Source organism: Oncorhynchus tshawytscha, linkage group LG04 (assembly GCF_018296145.1).
Source record: "Oncorhynchus tshawytscha isolate Ot180627B linkage group LG04, Otsh_v2.0, whole genome shotgun sequence".
NCBI lineage: Eukaryota > Metazoa > Chordata > Actinopteri > Salmoniformes > Salmonidae > Oncorhynchus > Oncorhynchus tshawytscha.
The window spans coordinates 52581509-52596508 of record NC_056432.1 but is presented as its reverse complement, the minus strand read 5'-3'; the positions used below and the strand labels follow the sequence as shown (position 1 = coordinate 52596508).

General features: G+C 43.5%; 1 protein-coding gene across 1 annotated transcript in view; it reads left to right on the top strand.

Annotated features, from left to right (window-relative positions):
• The window catches only part of LOC112248974 (neuron navigator 2a), a 133497-nt gene that overhangs the window by 1147 nt on the left and 117350 nt on the right, over positions 1–15000 (top strand). The gene's annotated exons all lie outside the window — the stretch shown is intronic.

Genomic DNA, 15000 nt, shown 5'->3' with positions numbered 1-15000 from the left:
TGTGTTACCCCTTCAGGGAAGTGATGTGATTCCTTGAATGCATGCCCTTGAATGTAAAAGTGTCTTAGCATGGACTTTGCCAGTGTCCAGGCAGGCTAGCAGGCAAACTGACTATCAGGACCAGCAGGGTGGATGTTTTGGTTTGTTTGCGAGTTATTGGTCTGCTTAGCAACCCTGCAGAAATGCCTCTGCGGAGAGAGCGATCGTTTGAATGCCATGTAAGGCTGGGCGGTGGGGGGTGGTGGGTGAGGGGGGGGGCGCAAGTGTGTGTGTGTTGTGTTTGAGTTTGAGCAAGTGCTTGGCAACGTGACCGTACCAAAACCTGACTTGGAGCGACTTTAAAAAAACAAAAATTCAAGAACAGAAACAATTTAATAACACACTGGCCACAAGTCATCCCTGTGTTATTACATGTAGCTTACTGATAGAGTGATTTATTAAGGCAGCTCATCACGTTTTCCTGTGTGACCCAGTTTCTCTTTCTCTCTCTCTCTCTCTCTCTCTCTCTCTTCTCTCTCTGTGTGTTAGCTCAGTCTAACAGAGAGAGACAGCCATGCCACCGCTGTGACTATAGGCCATGGATCACTACACACAGGCTGTGTTTATAGTATACATGTGTCTATGTGTGTTCATCGAGTCTCCAAAAAGCAAGACCTCTATATCCAGTCCTGTCAGAGGATGCTCTGTGGTGGCCCAATCCCTACGAGACTTGTAGGCTTTGCCTCTGTACCAGAATACAGTAGTTCATCTACCTTGGCCAACCATGGTTCCCTTCACTACAGCCTAATTACACAGAATCATTGCCTGGGAACCACCATGCTTCCCTCACCCTCATCCATTTTTTCTCCCTGTTCCTCTCTCCCCCGTCTTACTCTCCTCTCCTCTCCTCTCCTAGGAGAGCAGAGGCAAGAGAGTTGGGAGGAGAAAATTTATGTTTGGTCCAGAGATGACACAATTCTCCATGGCTGCTCTGGGTTGACACAGTTCTCCATGGCTGCATGGGGTCTGGCCCTGGCCTCTCTCTGCTCTCTCTATCCTCTCCTGGGTGAATCCTATCACAGTCTCTGGCCAGAAACGAACAGGGTGATAAGGAGGGAATTAGATGATCATCTCTAGAGGGTTCTGATTGCTGTGGGGCTTCCATTCTAATAATTGTGTCTTTCTCTCTCTCTCTCTGTTTGTCTCCTACTCTTTTGCGCCCTTTCTCCTTCAGTTTTCTAGGATTAATATAGAGTTGCAAGAAAAAGTTTGTGAACCCTTTGGAATTACCTGGATTTCTGCATTGATGGTTGAGGTCGACCAATTAATCGGAATGGCCGATTAAGTAGGGCCGATTTCAAGTCTTCATAACAATCGGTAATCTGCATTTTTGGACACCGATCATGGCCGATTACATTGCACTCCACAAGGAGACTGCGTGGCAGGCTGACTACCTGTTACGCGAGTGCAGCAAGGAGCCAAGGTAAGGTGCTAGCTAGCATTAAACATATCTTATATAAAACAATCAATCTTAATAACATAATCACTAGTTAACTCCACATGGTTGATGATATCACGAGTTTATCTAGCTTGTCCTGCGTTGCATATAATCGATGCGGTGCCTGTTAATTTATCATTGAATCATAGCCTACTTCGCCAAACGGGTGATCCTCTTGGGGCTAGGGGGCAGAATTTTCACTTTTGGATAAATAGCGTGCCCAATTTCAACTTCCTGCTACTCATGCCAAGAATATAAGATATGCATATTATTCATATATTTGGATAGAAAACACTCTGAAGTTTCTAAAACTGTTTGAATCATGTCTGTGAGTATAACAGAACTTATGTAGAAGGCAAAACCCTGAGGAACAACTGTTCAGAATTTCATTTTTTTCCCTCTCTCTGTTCCCTGTCATTGCCCAGGGATATTTCTTAGGAACCTGTTTTCAGTTCCTACCGCTTCCCCTGGATGTCACCAGTCTTTGGAATTTGGTTGAGGTTATTCCTTTGTGCAATGAAGAAGTAGGCCAACTAGGAACTGGGTACACTTTTGTGAGTTGCGCAAGACGTGAAAAGTGGCGCTGGTTTGTTTTCATTCCTGTATTGAACATAGCGTTTTAACGTTTAAAAATACGTTGTATTACAAAAGTAGTTTGAAATATTTTGGCAAAGTTTATAGGCAACTTTTGAAATATTTCGTAGTGACGTTGCGTTTTTTGTAAGATGTTTTTTTCTTGATCAAACGCGCTTTATAAATGGACATTCTGGATATATATGGACGGAATTAATCGAACAAAAGGACCAATTGTGATGTTTATGGGACATATTGGCGTGCCAACAAAAGAAGCTTGTCAAAGGTAATGCACGTTTTATATTTTATTTCAGTGTTTTGTGTAGCGCCTGCAGGGTTGAAATATGCTAACCCCTTTGTTTACTGCTGGTGCTATCATCAGATAATAGCTTCTTATGCTTTTGCCGAAAAGCATTTTTAAAATCTGACATGTTGGCTGGATTCACAATGAGTGTTAGCTTTAATTGAGTATCTTACATGTGTGATTTAATGAAAGTTTGAATTTTATAGTATTTTATTTGAATCTGGCGTCTGCATTTTCCTTGGCAATTGGCCAGTTGAGACATTTGCGTCCCGCCTATCCCTAACTAGTTTTAACAAGCGCATTCGCGAAAAAAGCACTGTCGTTGCACCAATGTGTACCTAACCATAAACATCAACGCCTTTCTTAAAATCAATACACAAGTATATATTTTTAAACCTGTCTATTTAGTTCATATTGTCTGCTAACATGAATTTCTTTTAACTAGGGAAATTGTGTCACTTCTCTTGCGTTCTGTGCAACAGAGTCAGGGTATATGCAGCAGTTTGGGCCGCCTGGCTCGTTGTGAACTGTGTGAAGGCTATTTCTTCCTAACAAAAACAGCCAAGTTCGCCAACGGGGGATGATTTAACAAAAGCGCATTTGTGAATAAAGCACAATTGTTGCACGAATGTACCTAACCATAAACATCAATGCCTTTCTTAAAATCAATAAACAGAAGTATATTTGATTAAACCTGCATATTTAGTTAAAAGAAATCCAGGTTAGCAGGCAATATTAAACTAGGGAAATTGTGTCACTTCTCTTGCGTTCATTGCACGCTTGTTGCAAACAAATTTGCCAGAATGTTACGTAATTATGACATAACATTGAAGGTTGTGCAATGTCACAGCAATATTTAGACTTATGGATGCCACCCGTTAGATAAAATATGAAACAGTTCCATATTTCACTGAAAGAATAAACGTTTTGTTTTCAAAATGATAGTTTCCAGATTTGAACATATTGAAGACCTAAAGGCTCGTATTTCTGTCTGTTATTATGTTATAATTAAGTTTATGATTTGATAGAGCAGTCTGACTGAGCGGTGGTAGGGCGAAGCAGGCTCGTAAGCATTCATTCAAACAACACTTTCATGCATTTGCCAGCAGCTCTTCGCTGTGCTTAAAGCATTGAGCTGTTTATGCCTTCAAGTCTATCAACTCCCGAGCTAGTTAGCGGGGTGCACGCTAATAGCGTTTCAATCGGTGACTTCACTTGCTCTGAGACCTTGAAGTAGTTGTTCCCCTTGAGCTGCAAGGGGCGACGGCTTTTGTGGAGCGATGGGTAACGATGCTTCGAGGGTAACTGTTATCAATGTGTTCCTGGTTCGAGCCCAGGTAGGGGCGAGGAGAGGGACGGAAGCTATACTGTTACACTGGCAATACTAAAGTGCCTATAAGAACATCCAATAGTCAAAGGTATATGAAATACAAATGGTATAGAGAGAAATAATCCTATAATTCCTATAATAACTACAACCTAAAACTTCTTATTGAAGACTCATGTTAAAAGGAACAACCAGCTTTCATATGTTCTCATGTTCTGACCAAGGAACCTAAATGTTCGCTTTCTTACATGGCAAATATTGTACTTTTTTACTTTCTTCTCCAACACTTTGTTTTTGCATTATTTAAACCAAATTGAACATGTTTCATTATTTATTTGAGGATAGTGTAACGGTTTTCTTGACTTGAAGGAGAGGCGGACCAAAATGCAGCGTGGTTTCTATTCATGGTTCTTTAATAAAGACTCTACACATGAACAAACTAACAAAACAAGAAACGTGAAAACCCAAAACAGCCCTATCTGGTGCAAACACAGAGACAGGAACAATCACCCACAAACACACAGTGAAACCCAGGCTACCTAAGTATGATTCTCAATCAGAGACAACTAATGACACCTGCCTCTGATTGAGAACCATACTAGGCCGAAATATTGAAATACCCAAATCATAGAAAAACAAACATAGACTGCCCACCCCAACTCACGCCCTGACCATACTAAATAATGACAAAACAAAGGAAATATAGGTCAGAACGTGACAGATAGATTGATTTTATTGGTGTATTATATTAAGTTAAACTAAAAGTGTTCATTCAGTGTTGCTGTAATTGTCATTATTACAAATATATAAATAAATAATAGACAAACACAATCTGACTAAACTAATAACACACAAACAGTTCCACTTTTCAAATTTTTATTGAAGTAATCATTCACAGTGGAGGCTGGAAAAAGTAAGTGAACCCTTGAATTTAGAAACGTGTCGATTCTCCTTTAGAAGCAACAACCTCCACCAAACGTTTCCTGTAGCTCCTTATAAGACTTGTGCAATGGCGAGGAGGAATTTTGAACCATTCCTCCCAACAAATCTGTTTCAGTTCATCAATGTTTCTGGGTTGTCTTGATTGCACAGCCCTCTTCAGGTCATGCCACAGCATCTCAACTGGGTTAACTTCTTGCGTCGAGCCATCCCGGATCTGGGATCGTGAATACAGCCTCAAGCTCATTACCATAACGCAACGTTAACTATTCATGAAAATCGCAAATGAAATGAAATTAATATGCTAGCTCTCAAGCTTAGCCTTTTGTTAACAACACTGTCATCTCAGATTTTCAAAATATGCTTCTCAACCATAGCAAAACAAGCATTTGTGTAACAGCTAGCGCAGCTAGTGTAGCATTTAGCGTAGCATTTAGCATTAGCATCAGCAGGCAACATTTTCACAAAAACCAGAAAATCATTCAAATAAAATCATTACCTTTGAAGAACTTCAGATGTTTTCAATGATGAGACTCTCAGTTAGATAGCAAATGCTCAGTTTTTCCTGAAAGATTATTTGTTTAGGAGAAATTGCTCCATTTGGTGCGTCACGTTTGGCTACCAAAAAAAACGAAAATTCAGTCTTCAAAACGCCAAACTTTTTTCCAAATTAACTCCATAATATCGACTGAAACATGGTAAACGTTGTTTAGAATCAGTCCTCAAGGTGTTTTTCACATATCTCTTCATGATATATCGTTCGTTGAAAGTCTCCTCTCAATCACTGGATGACTGCGTGCAGCTTGTAGATTACGCACCAATTTAGACAAAGGACACCGGGCGGACCCCTGGTAAATGTAGTCTCTTATGGCCAATCTTCCAATGATATGCCTACAAATACGTCACAATGCTGCAGACACCTTGGAGAAACGATAGAAAGGGCAGGCTCATTCCCGGCGCATTCACAGCCATATAAGGAGACAATGGGAAACAGAGCTTCAAAAATTCTGCCCATTTCCTAGTTGAAGTTTCATCTTGGTTTCGCCTGTAGCATGAGTTCTGTGGCACTCACAGATAATATCTTTGCAGTTTTGGAAACCTTAGAGTGTTTTCTTTCCAAAGCTGCCAATTATATGCATAGTCGAGCATCTTTTCGTGACAAAATATTGCGCTTAAAACGGGCACGTTTTTTTATCCATAAATTAAAAGAGCGCCCCCTATATCCAAGAAGTTAAGGTCCGGACTCTGACTTGGCCATTCCAAGGCACGAATCTTCTTCCTTTTCAGCCATTCATTAGTTGATTTACTTGTGTTCTTTGGGTCATTGTCTTGTTGCATCACCCAACCTCTCTTAAGCTTGAGGTCACAGACTGCTGCCCTGACATTCTCCTATAAAATGTCTTGATACACGTTTGAACTCATTGCTCCCTCAATGATTACAAGACCTACAGGCCCTGAGTCAGCAAAGCAGGCCCAAACCAAGATGCCCCCTCCACCATGCTTCACAGTTGGGATGAGTTTTTGGTGTTGGTGTGCAGTGCCCTTTTTCCTCCACACATAGCGTTGTGCATTTCTCCCAAAAAATTCAACTTTTGTCTCATCTGTCCACAGCACATTTTCCCAGAAGCGTTGTGGAACATCCAGGTGGTCTTGGGCAAACCTGAGACGTGCCGCAATGTTTTTATTTTTAGACAGCAGCTGTTTCCTTCGCGGTGTCCTTCCATGAACGCCATTGTTGATCAGTGTTTTTTTCCCCGGATAGTGGACACATGAACACAGACTTTCGTTGTTTGTAGAGTTTTCTGCAGGTATTTTGCTTTTAGCCTTGGGTTCCTTTCTCACCTCTTCCAGGATTGCCCTTTGTGTTCTTGGGGTGATCTTCGCAGGACGCCCACTCCCAGGGAGAGTAGCGACAGTCCTGAATCTTCTCCATTTGTAGATAATTTGTCTCACCGTGGACTGGTGAACACCGAAGGTCTTTAGCAATGCTTTTGTAACCCTTTTCCAGCTTCGTGCGTCTCCATAATGCATCTTCTAAGGTCCTGTGAAAGTTGGTGGGATCGATGCACGGTTCACAAATCGTTTTGGAGAAGAACAGATGTGTCAGTAACCAGGCTTTGTGTGCCTTCATTTAAAGGGCAGGGAACCTGTGCAACCCACACCTCCAATCTCATCTCCTTAATTGAAACACCTGACTCCAAATAGCTTTTGGCGAAGTCGTTATCGCAGAGGTTCACTTACTTTTCCCAGCCTGCGCTGTGAATGATTACTCAGTGTCTTCAATGGAAATGTGAAAAACACAACTGTTTGTGTGTTATTCGTTTAGTCAGATTGTGTTTGTCTATTATTGTGATCTTAGATGAAGATCAGACCACAGTTTTATGAGTAATCAATGCAGAAATCCAGGTAATTCCACAGGGTTCACACACTTTGTCTTGCAACTGTATATTAATCCAGTGTAATGCAATATATATACAGAAGTATGTTAACACCCCTTCAAATTAATTGCTGACAGGTGTATAAAATCGAGCACGCAGCCATGCAATCACCATAGACAAAAATTGGCAGTAGAATGGCCCTACTGAAGAGCTCAGTGACTTGTCATAGGATGCCACCTTTCCAACAAGTCAGTTCAAAACATTTCTGCCCTGCTAGATCTTCCCTGGTCAACTGTAAGTGCTGTTACTGTGAAGTAGAAACACCTAGGAGCAACAACGGCTCTCTTGCGAAGTGGTTGGCCACACAAGCTCACAGAACAGGGCCGCCGAGTGGTGAAGTGCGTAAGCACATAAAACTTGCCTTTCCTCGTTTGCAATGCTCACTTCAGAGATCCAAACTGCCTCTGGAAGCAATGTCAGCTCAAGAACTGTTCGTCGGGAACTTCATGAAATGGGTTTCCATGCCCAAGCAGCCGCACACAAGTCTAAGATCAACATGCACAATGCCAAACGAAGTGGTGTAAAGCTCGCCGCCACTGGACTCTGGAGCAGTGGAAACGTGTTCTCTGGAGTGAAGAATCACGCGTCACCATCTGGCAGTCCAACGGACAAATCTAGGTTTGGCGGATGCCAGGAGAACGCTACCTGACCCAATGCATAGTGCCAACTGTAAAGTTTGGTGGAGGAGGAATAATGGTCCGGGGCTGTTTTTCATGGTTCAGGCTAGGCCCCTTAGTTCCAGTGAAGGGAAATCTTAACGCTACAACATACAATGACATTCTAGATGATTCTGTGCTTCCAAATTTGTGGCAACAGTTTGGGGAAGGCCCTTTCCTGTTTCAGCATCATGACAATGCTCCCGTGCACAAAGCTAGGTCCATACAGAAATGGTTTGTCAAGATCAGTGTGGAAGAACATAACTGGCCTGCACAAAGCCCTGACCTCAACCCCATCATACACCTTTTGGATGAATTGGAACGCCAACTGCGAGCCAGGCCTAACATCAGTGCCCAACCTCACTAATGCTCTTGTGGCTGAATGGAAGCAAGCAATGTCCCAACATCTAGTGGAAAGCCTTCCCTGAAGAGTGGAGGCTGTTATGGCAGCAAAGGGAGGACCAACTCCATATTATTTGGAATTAGATTTTAGACGAGCAGGTATACACATACATTTCAAACTAAAACAAATTGTTCCTGTGTTGTATCGGAGCCCATGTATCTAGATACGGATCAAATCATTTTGAAAGGGAAATATGCACATTCCTAGTCTTTATGGGAGAGGGAAATCACCTTCCCAGTCAAATCACTTGGCCCACTGACATTGAGGGATGAGCAGTACACACGCAGCCTCTACTGGCCTCTAGTGGTGAGCATACGTTACGTACTGCATCTCCTGTCCCTTTTGTACTCAGCAGTGAAGACAGCCAGACTGGCTCAATTGCCAAACAGGCAGGAAGGAGGTAGTCAAGGCCATCAATGGTGTGTGTGTGTGTGTGTGTGTGTGTGTGTGTGTGTGTGTGTGTGTGTGTGTGTGTGTGTGTGTGTGTGTGTGTGTGTGAGAGACGTGCGTGAAGGTGTGTGACGTGTTTGTCACAGTCAAGGGCATTGCTGCCACTCCTTATCTATGGTGTAAAAATGCTGCTCACTATACAAAACATTGCCTATGTATTTAGAGAATGCCTCTGAACGAGGATGTGTGTGTGTGCATGGGGGGCTGTGTGTGTGTGTGCATGGGGGGCTGTGTGTGTGTGTGTGTGTGTGTGTGTGTGTGCATGGGGGGCTGTGTGTGTGTGTGTGTGTGTGGGGGGCCGTGTGTGTGTGTGTGGGGTGTGTGTGTGTGTGTGTGTGCATGGGGGGCTGTGTGTGTGTGTGTGTGTGTGTGTGTGTGTGTGCATGTGTGTGTGTGTGTGTGTGTGTGTGTGTGTGTGTGTGTGTGTGTGTGTGTGTGTGTGTGTGTGTGTGTGTGTGTGTGTGTGTGCGTTCACCATGCATTCATAGCACTTCTCTACCAAGTATTTTCAGGACCTTGTTTTCTTTGCTCTCCAGGGATCACATTTCACACTTTATTTTTCCTTTTTCTCCTCTATTGTTCCTCCGTTCCCACTCTCCCTCCTCTCCTTTCCCACTCTCCCTCCTCTCCTTTCCTACTCTCCCTCCTCTCCTTTCCCTCTCTCCCTTCCCTCAATATCCAACTGTGCATCGTCGCTGGTTCCTTTATCCTTGGCTGTGGAAGTGGCAAACAGAGAGGGGTTGGAATAACTACAAGGACTGTAACTTCTAGGAGCTTCTAGGATGCTGAACACCTCAATCTGTCTAAGGGGAGGTGGCAGGGAATTAAGTCTAAGCACTGACGATAAGGTATCAGAAGGTATCTATCATCTTTGACATTGTTGCGTTGACATTTTTGTTCAGTGGAGATAATGTACCTTCCTTCTTTCGGCCATACACACATATTTGGAACTATTTCTTATTCACTGGAGGGAAACATCTCTATCGGAGGAGAGGGAGACAGAAAGGTAAAGGAAGGATGTCATTCTGTTTGCTCAATTTCTTCATTTGTGGCATTGATCTGTCTGTCACAGCTAGGGCTGTAGTGAATGACCCTTGTCCTATTGTGGAAGCGTGTCACAGACCTTTTTAATGGACATGTCCACGCACGCCCGCACCCACACAACACTCGTCGAGTCGAAGTTTGCTGGTGACGTATACAGATTTGCAGGTGTTATGGCAGGGGCGGCGAAAAGCTTGTGTTACTCGCGCCAGCAGTGCAGTAGAATGTCTCGCAAATACAGTAGAAATACATTTTCATTCGTTTTTGTTCATCAAGAAATGTCAATCCAAGCCGATATATATGGGAGTGAGAATATAAATACTGTGTGTGATGTGTATAATTTGTTTAAAAAAAAAAATGTTTGTTTTATTGTCATGTACACTGGATCGGTGCAGGGAAATGTGTTGTTTCACAGGGTCAGCCGTAGTGGTGCAGCACCTCTGGAGCAAATGAGGATGTTATGTACAGTAGTAGGTATATTAGGATAAACTATGTCGACAATATAGGATATACATACACAGGGCGTAAACAACAGTATATGAACACAGTATGAGTTGACACACACACACACACACACACACACATCCATCCATCTGCCCATCTGCCAGTAGTGTGATAAGACCTCTATCTTAATAAGCATTTCTCCAGATAAAGGCTTTAAGTCTGTCTTTATGAGAAGCCTGGGTCTCATTAAGAGTCATAACCAAGGCTTAGGGCTTATCTACGTTAGTGTCAAAATGAAAAGCACACAGCAATGACCGCCTTTTGGAGAGGTTTAATTTCTCCCAATATTTGCTCAAATTATCTCAAAGCAAATATCGATTCAGGATATAGGACGACCTTCAGTCAAGAGAGAATGAGCTTTGCTGAGAGCAGTATTAATATCTGAAGGACATTTCTTTATTATTTTCGGGCACGCCGGAAGCCAAGATGTTCATCTATGTCCCCGCGTGCGATTTAGCGTTGACACAGAGTTCCGTTAATCAAACTGTTAGATAAGAGCATGTGCATAATGTGTTGATAATGCATGTAGTCATTTGAATTATTGTAATTGGGTCCAATTGAATTCAAAAGACTCAAATTTCATTTTCAGACTTTGAACTCGATCAGGTGCTGGGTTCAGATAGCGGCCATGCTTTTGATCGGTGGTATTTGTGAATATATTTGATTACCGTGCGGACTCTTATCTAATTAAATGACCCTTAATGGAATGATATCGATCGACTAGCGGTAGAGAGTTCTCTCCTCTTCTCCCTTCCTCCCCGAAACCCTCTTTACAATCAACAGCCTCCGGAACTCTCTTAACCTCTAGTATCGTCTCAGGGGACCATTGACTTTAATGGTGCCCGTATTCCACCAGTTGTTTAGGCCTTCTAAAGACCCATAGAGTCCAGCAGGTGAGAATGAAGGGGAAGGGGGGGGGGCTCTATATATCCTGCTGCATTCGATTGCTAATTCCCCCTCACAGTGGATAGACTGGCTGGAGGTCTGGCGGACTTCATTGCCATGACAAAGGGAAAGGAGAAGGGGAATGGATTCACATGTGTTTTCCTCAGGATGTGTAGTGAGCCTATAAAACCAAATGGAATAGCAGTTATCTTCATAGAAGAGATGGCACTTTCTCTTTGGGTAGACTGCAGGTTGAGGTGATATGTGTGTGACTGAATATATAGGTTTGTTTTCTTTAATAGGTTCTCCTCATTTTTATACGTTATTTTTATTAGGGCTGGGAATTGCCAGGGACCTCACGAAACGATATTATCACGACACTCGGGTGCCAATTATGTATTGCAATTTGATGTTCCATATATATTGCTCACTAGGTTACACAGCTGGGGCGGCAGCGTAGCCTAGTGGTCAGAGCGTTGGACTAGTAACCAAAAGGTTGCAAGATCAAATCCCTGAGCTGACAAGGTACAACATCTGTCGTTCTGCCCCTGAACAAGGCTGTTCCTAGACCAGTTAACCCACTAGGCTGTCATTGAAAATAAGAATTTAGTTAAATAAAGGTAAAAAATATATATAATAATGTCAGCTGCAGACAGAGAATGAGAAAATTACTTTTGATCAATCATGGAAATGAAAATGCTGAAAACATGTCGGCTCACTATTTAAAAAGAAGATGGAGAAAGGGCTACTTAGCAAAAATGTAAATCCCAAATAATGTATATATCAGGTACCAAGGTAAGATCCAAGTGCAGACCGTGTGAAGTAACAAGGTTTATTGTAACAGGGGCAGGCAAACGACAGGTCAAGGCAGGCAGGGGTCGATAATCCAGAGTAGGGGCCAAGGTACAGGACGGCAGGCAGGGTCAGGAACAGGGACAGGCAAGGGTCAAAAAGCAGGAGGACGAGAAAAAGAACTGGCAACAGACAGGCAGAAAACACAGGTATAAATGCAGAGGGGATAATGAGGAAGATGGGTGACACCTGGAGGAGAGTGGAGACAAGCACAAAGACAGGTGAAACAGATCAGGGCCTGACAGTATATATAATACATTTTTGGGGTCCAAGTATCAATATAATATTGTCCAAAATAATATTGTGATATGTAACTATCAGTTCTTTTCCCCCCGTTCTTCTCTCTGTGATTTTCATGTCCGAGCTAAAAGAGAAGAGGTTTGTCTGGCTTCATCCCCCACCGACACACAGTGAAGCTTGCACACATTGACGCTCACGTACAGCGAACACGCGCCGGACTAGTTTGAATCGTTTGATTAATGTGTGCACAGCAGGTGTCTACAATGTGTGAGGACCACAGAACACAGGCATTGCTCGCTCAGTGGCGGGCTGTGTCCACTGTGGAATCTTATCAGACCAGAAATGGGTATAATATTAGAGGGGGTGTAAATGTAGGCTATGTGTGTCTTTTTTTTTGTCTGCTCCTATATGGACCTGTGTCCTTGTCTTTTAGTGTTTGTTCCACATTGAAAGTCTCTGACGGGAGCCTATATTGGCGGCACGCCTCTTTGCCCCTCCCACTGAGCGAAGGCTAGATGGCGCGCCCATGAATCCATCAGTGCAGGGTGCCACCGCCCTGCCTCCGTCTCGAATTCAGACACAGACGTCACACGCTGCCCATGCACCATTTGATTCTTTGATAGTATTGGAGTTACTCTGTTTCAGGATAAGGATATTGCCCCCATAGAACTAGCAGGTTCTTTCTATAAAGAAGAGCCGCAGTGAATCAATACAAAGATGTATACGTGGATAATAAATGATTAATTGGCATGGACCTGTTTCTATCGCTCTCAAAGCGACACAAGGGAACGGCCTCTATCTGCTTTGATATCAGATTTCATTCTGTTTTGTTTGGGTAGAGTTAGTATTCTAGCCTGGTTGCAGGTCTGTTTAGGCTCTCTTGCCAACTCGTTATGGGATTGCCATGCCAAACGTGACGATGTGGGCAAAAGCACACACAAAAAGAGCACAAACAGGTCTGGGACCAGGCTTTTAGTATCCAGCTGTGACAGAATATCGAGCCTAACAGTCACAAACAACACACACTTTGTTTATTGGTAATGTTTTATGAGTCAACACACTATTTTATGGGTAGCGTTTTGGCAAGGCTATATAAAACAGACTGACTGCTGTTGTAGCTGTTGTCAAACTGGTCATAGCTACATTATATCAATGTCAACAAATACAATATACTGTATGTAGAATGCCCACAATATACCCAGAAATATAGTGATATATTTCCAGGTATATTTGTATTTCCTGTACCTGTGCTAGAATCAGATAGAGAAGGATTAGACCGTGATGTCATACATCTCAAGATTGTTCAGGAAGTACAAAGGATCATCCTCACCTATGATGTCGTATGTGGACGTGCTGTCTATGTGAACCGAATGAAATGATTGGACCAGCTGACTCCCATGTGCACTTTATGACATAATGTCAATTTGATCCTTCCTGATCTAATTCCAGTTCCTGTGTCTCCCCCGGTCTTTCTGTGTGAGGTCACAGCCCCTCCTCTCCCTGTCCGGCGGATAACCATATTCATTAGGTCTGCCCATCTGTTTCTACTGGGCCAACGTCCGTTCAGAGACCTCCCTTAGGTGCCCTTCTCTCCTTCTCTCCTCTTTCGCTCCTTCTCTCCATTCCTGCGCTTGTGTCACAAAGAGCACGTCAGTCAGACAAACGGGGCCATTGTACGTGGTCACTCCTGGGACCATGGTGGGACCACGGTTAGGCTACCACAATCAGACACCATCTTCATCTATTCCGGTCTAAAACGCGTGGTGGCGCCGATAGGGAGGGCGGGTTCATGAGGTTGAAGTCACGGGTGGTGATGACGTCACGTGACCTCCAGAGGGTAAATTGTAAAGTCGCCGTCAAATGGGATGGTGGTAGGACTGAATGACCGCTGAAGGCTGACCAAAGAGATCCACGTTTACCACAGAAATCATGACTATAGCAACGAGAGGTTTCTGGTTTGTCCACTTTCTGAATGATTCAGTTCATTCTGAATGATCTGATTGGTGTGTGATTGATCTACCCATCTGATCCTTTCCTTTCCCTACCTCAATATGAACTGGGATGGGGATGAGTCCTCCCGAACCTGCGTGATTATAGGAGCTCTGTCCTTCTCTGCTGTGTTAAACATTCAGCATTCAGCACCCGCTGCCTCAGGGAAGGCTGTTTTAAAGGCTCTGATTTCTACCTGTGTGGAATCACAATGACGCTCAACTGGACGGCGTTGGATTCGCTGTGTGTGTGTGTGTGTGTGTGTGTGTGTGTGTGTGTGTGTGTGTGTGTGTGTGTGTGTGTGTGTGTGTGTGTGTGTGTGTGTGTGTGTGTGTGTGTGCGGGTGACTCATTCCCTGAGATGCTTTTAATTGCAGAGCTTTAGATCCCCACTTAGGCTTTAGTACTCATCAGGGAGGCTCAGGGATTGCCTGTTTGGGAATAGCGAGAACACACAGAGACACAACGACACTCACACACGCGCACACACCAAAAGCTAACAGAAACAACCCAGTGCAACCACTTAGTGCCAAACACCCTTTTGTTTACCTCTAACAGTGACACATTGACTATGTTTCAGTGTTGCTATGTAGGACCTTGTTGTCTCCAGGAATTAACTTGATGTTTATATATTTAAACACACACACACACACACACACACACACACACACACACACACACACACACACACACACACACACACACACACACACACACACACACACACACACACACACACACACACACACACAGCAGGTGAAATCTGACCAGCCTGCTCACTGCAGCACATTTAGATGTTCTTTCATTAGCAGGGTTACAGCTGGTACCCATAGCAACCAGGCCCAGATGGCATTCCGTGATTCGGAGTGTTGGAAGTTCTGCCTGACTGCGCCATAATGTGAACTAAACTGTGTTATAATCAT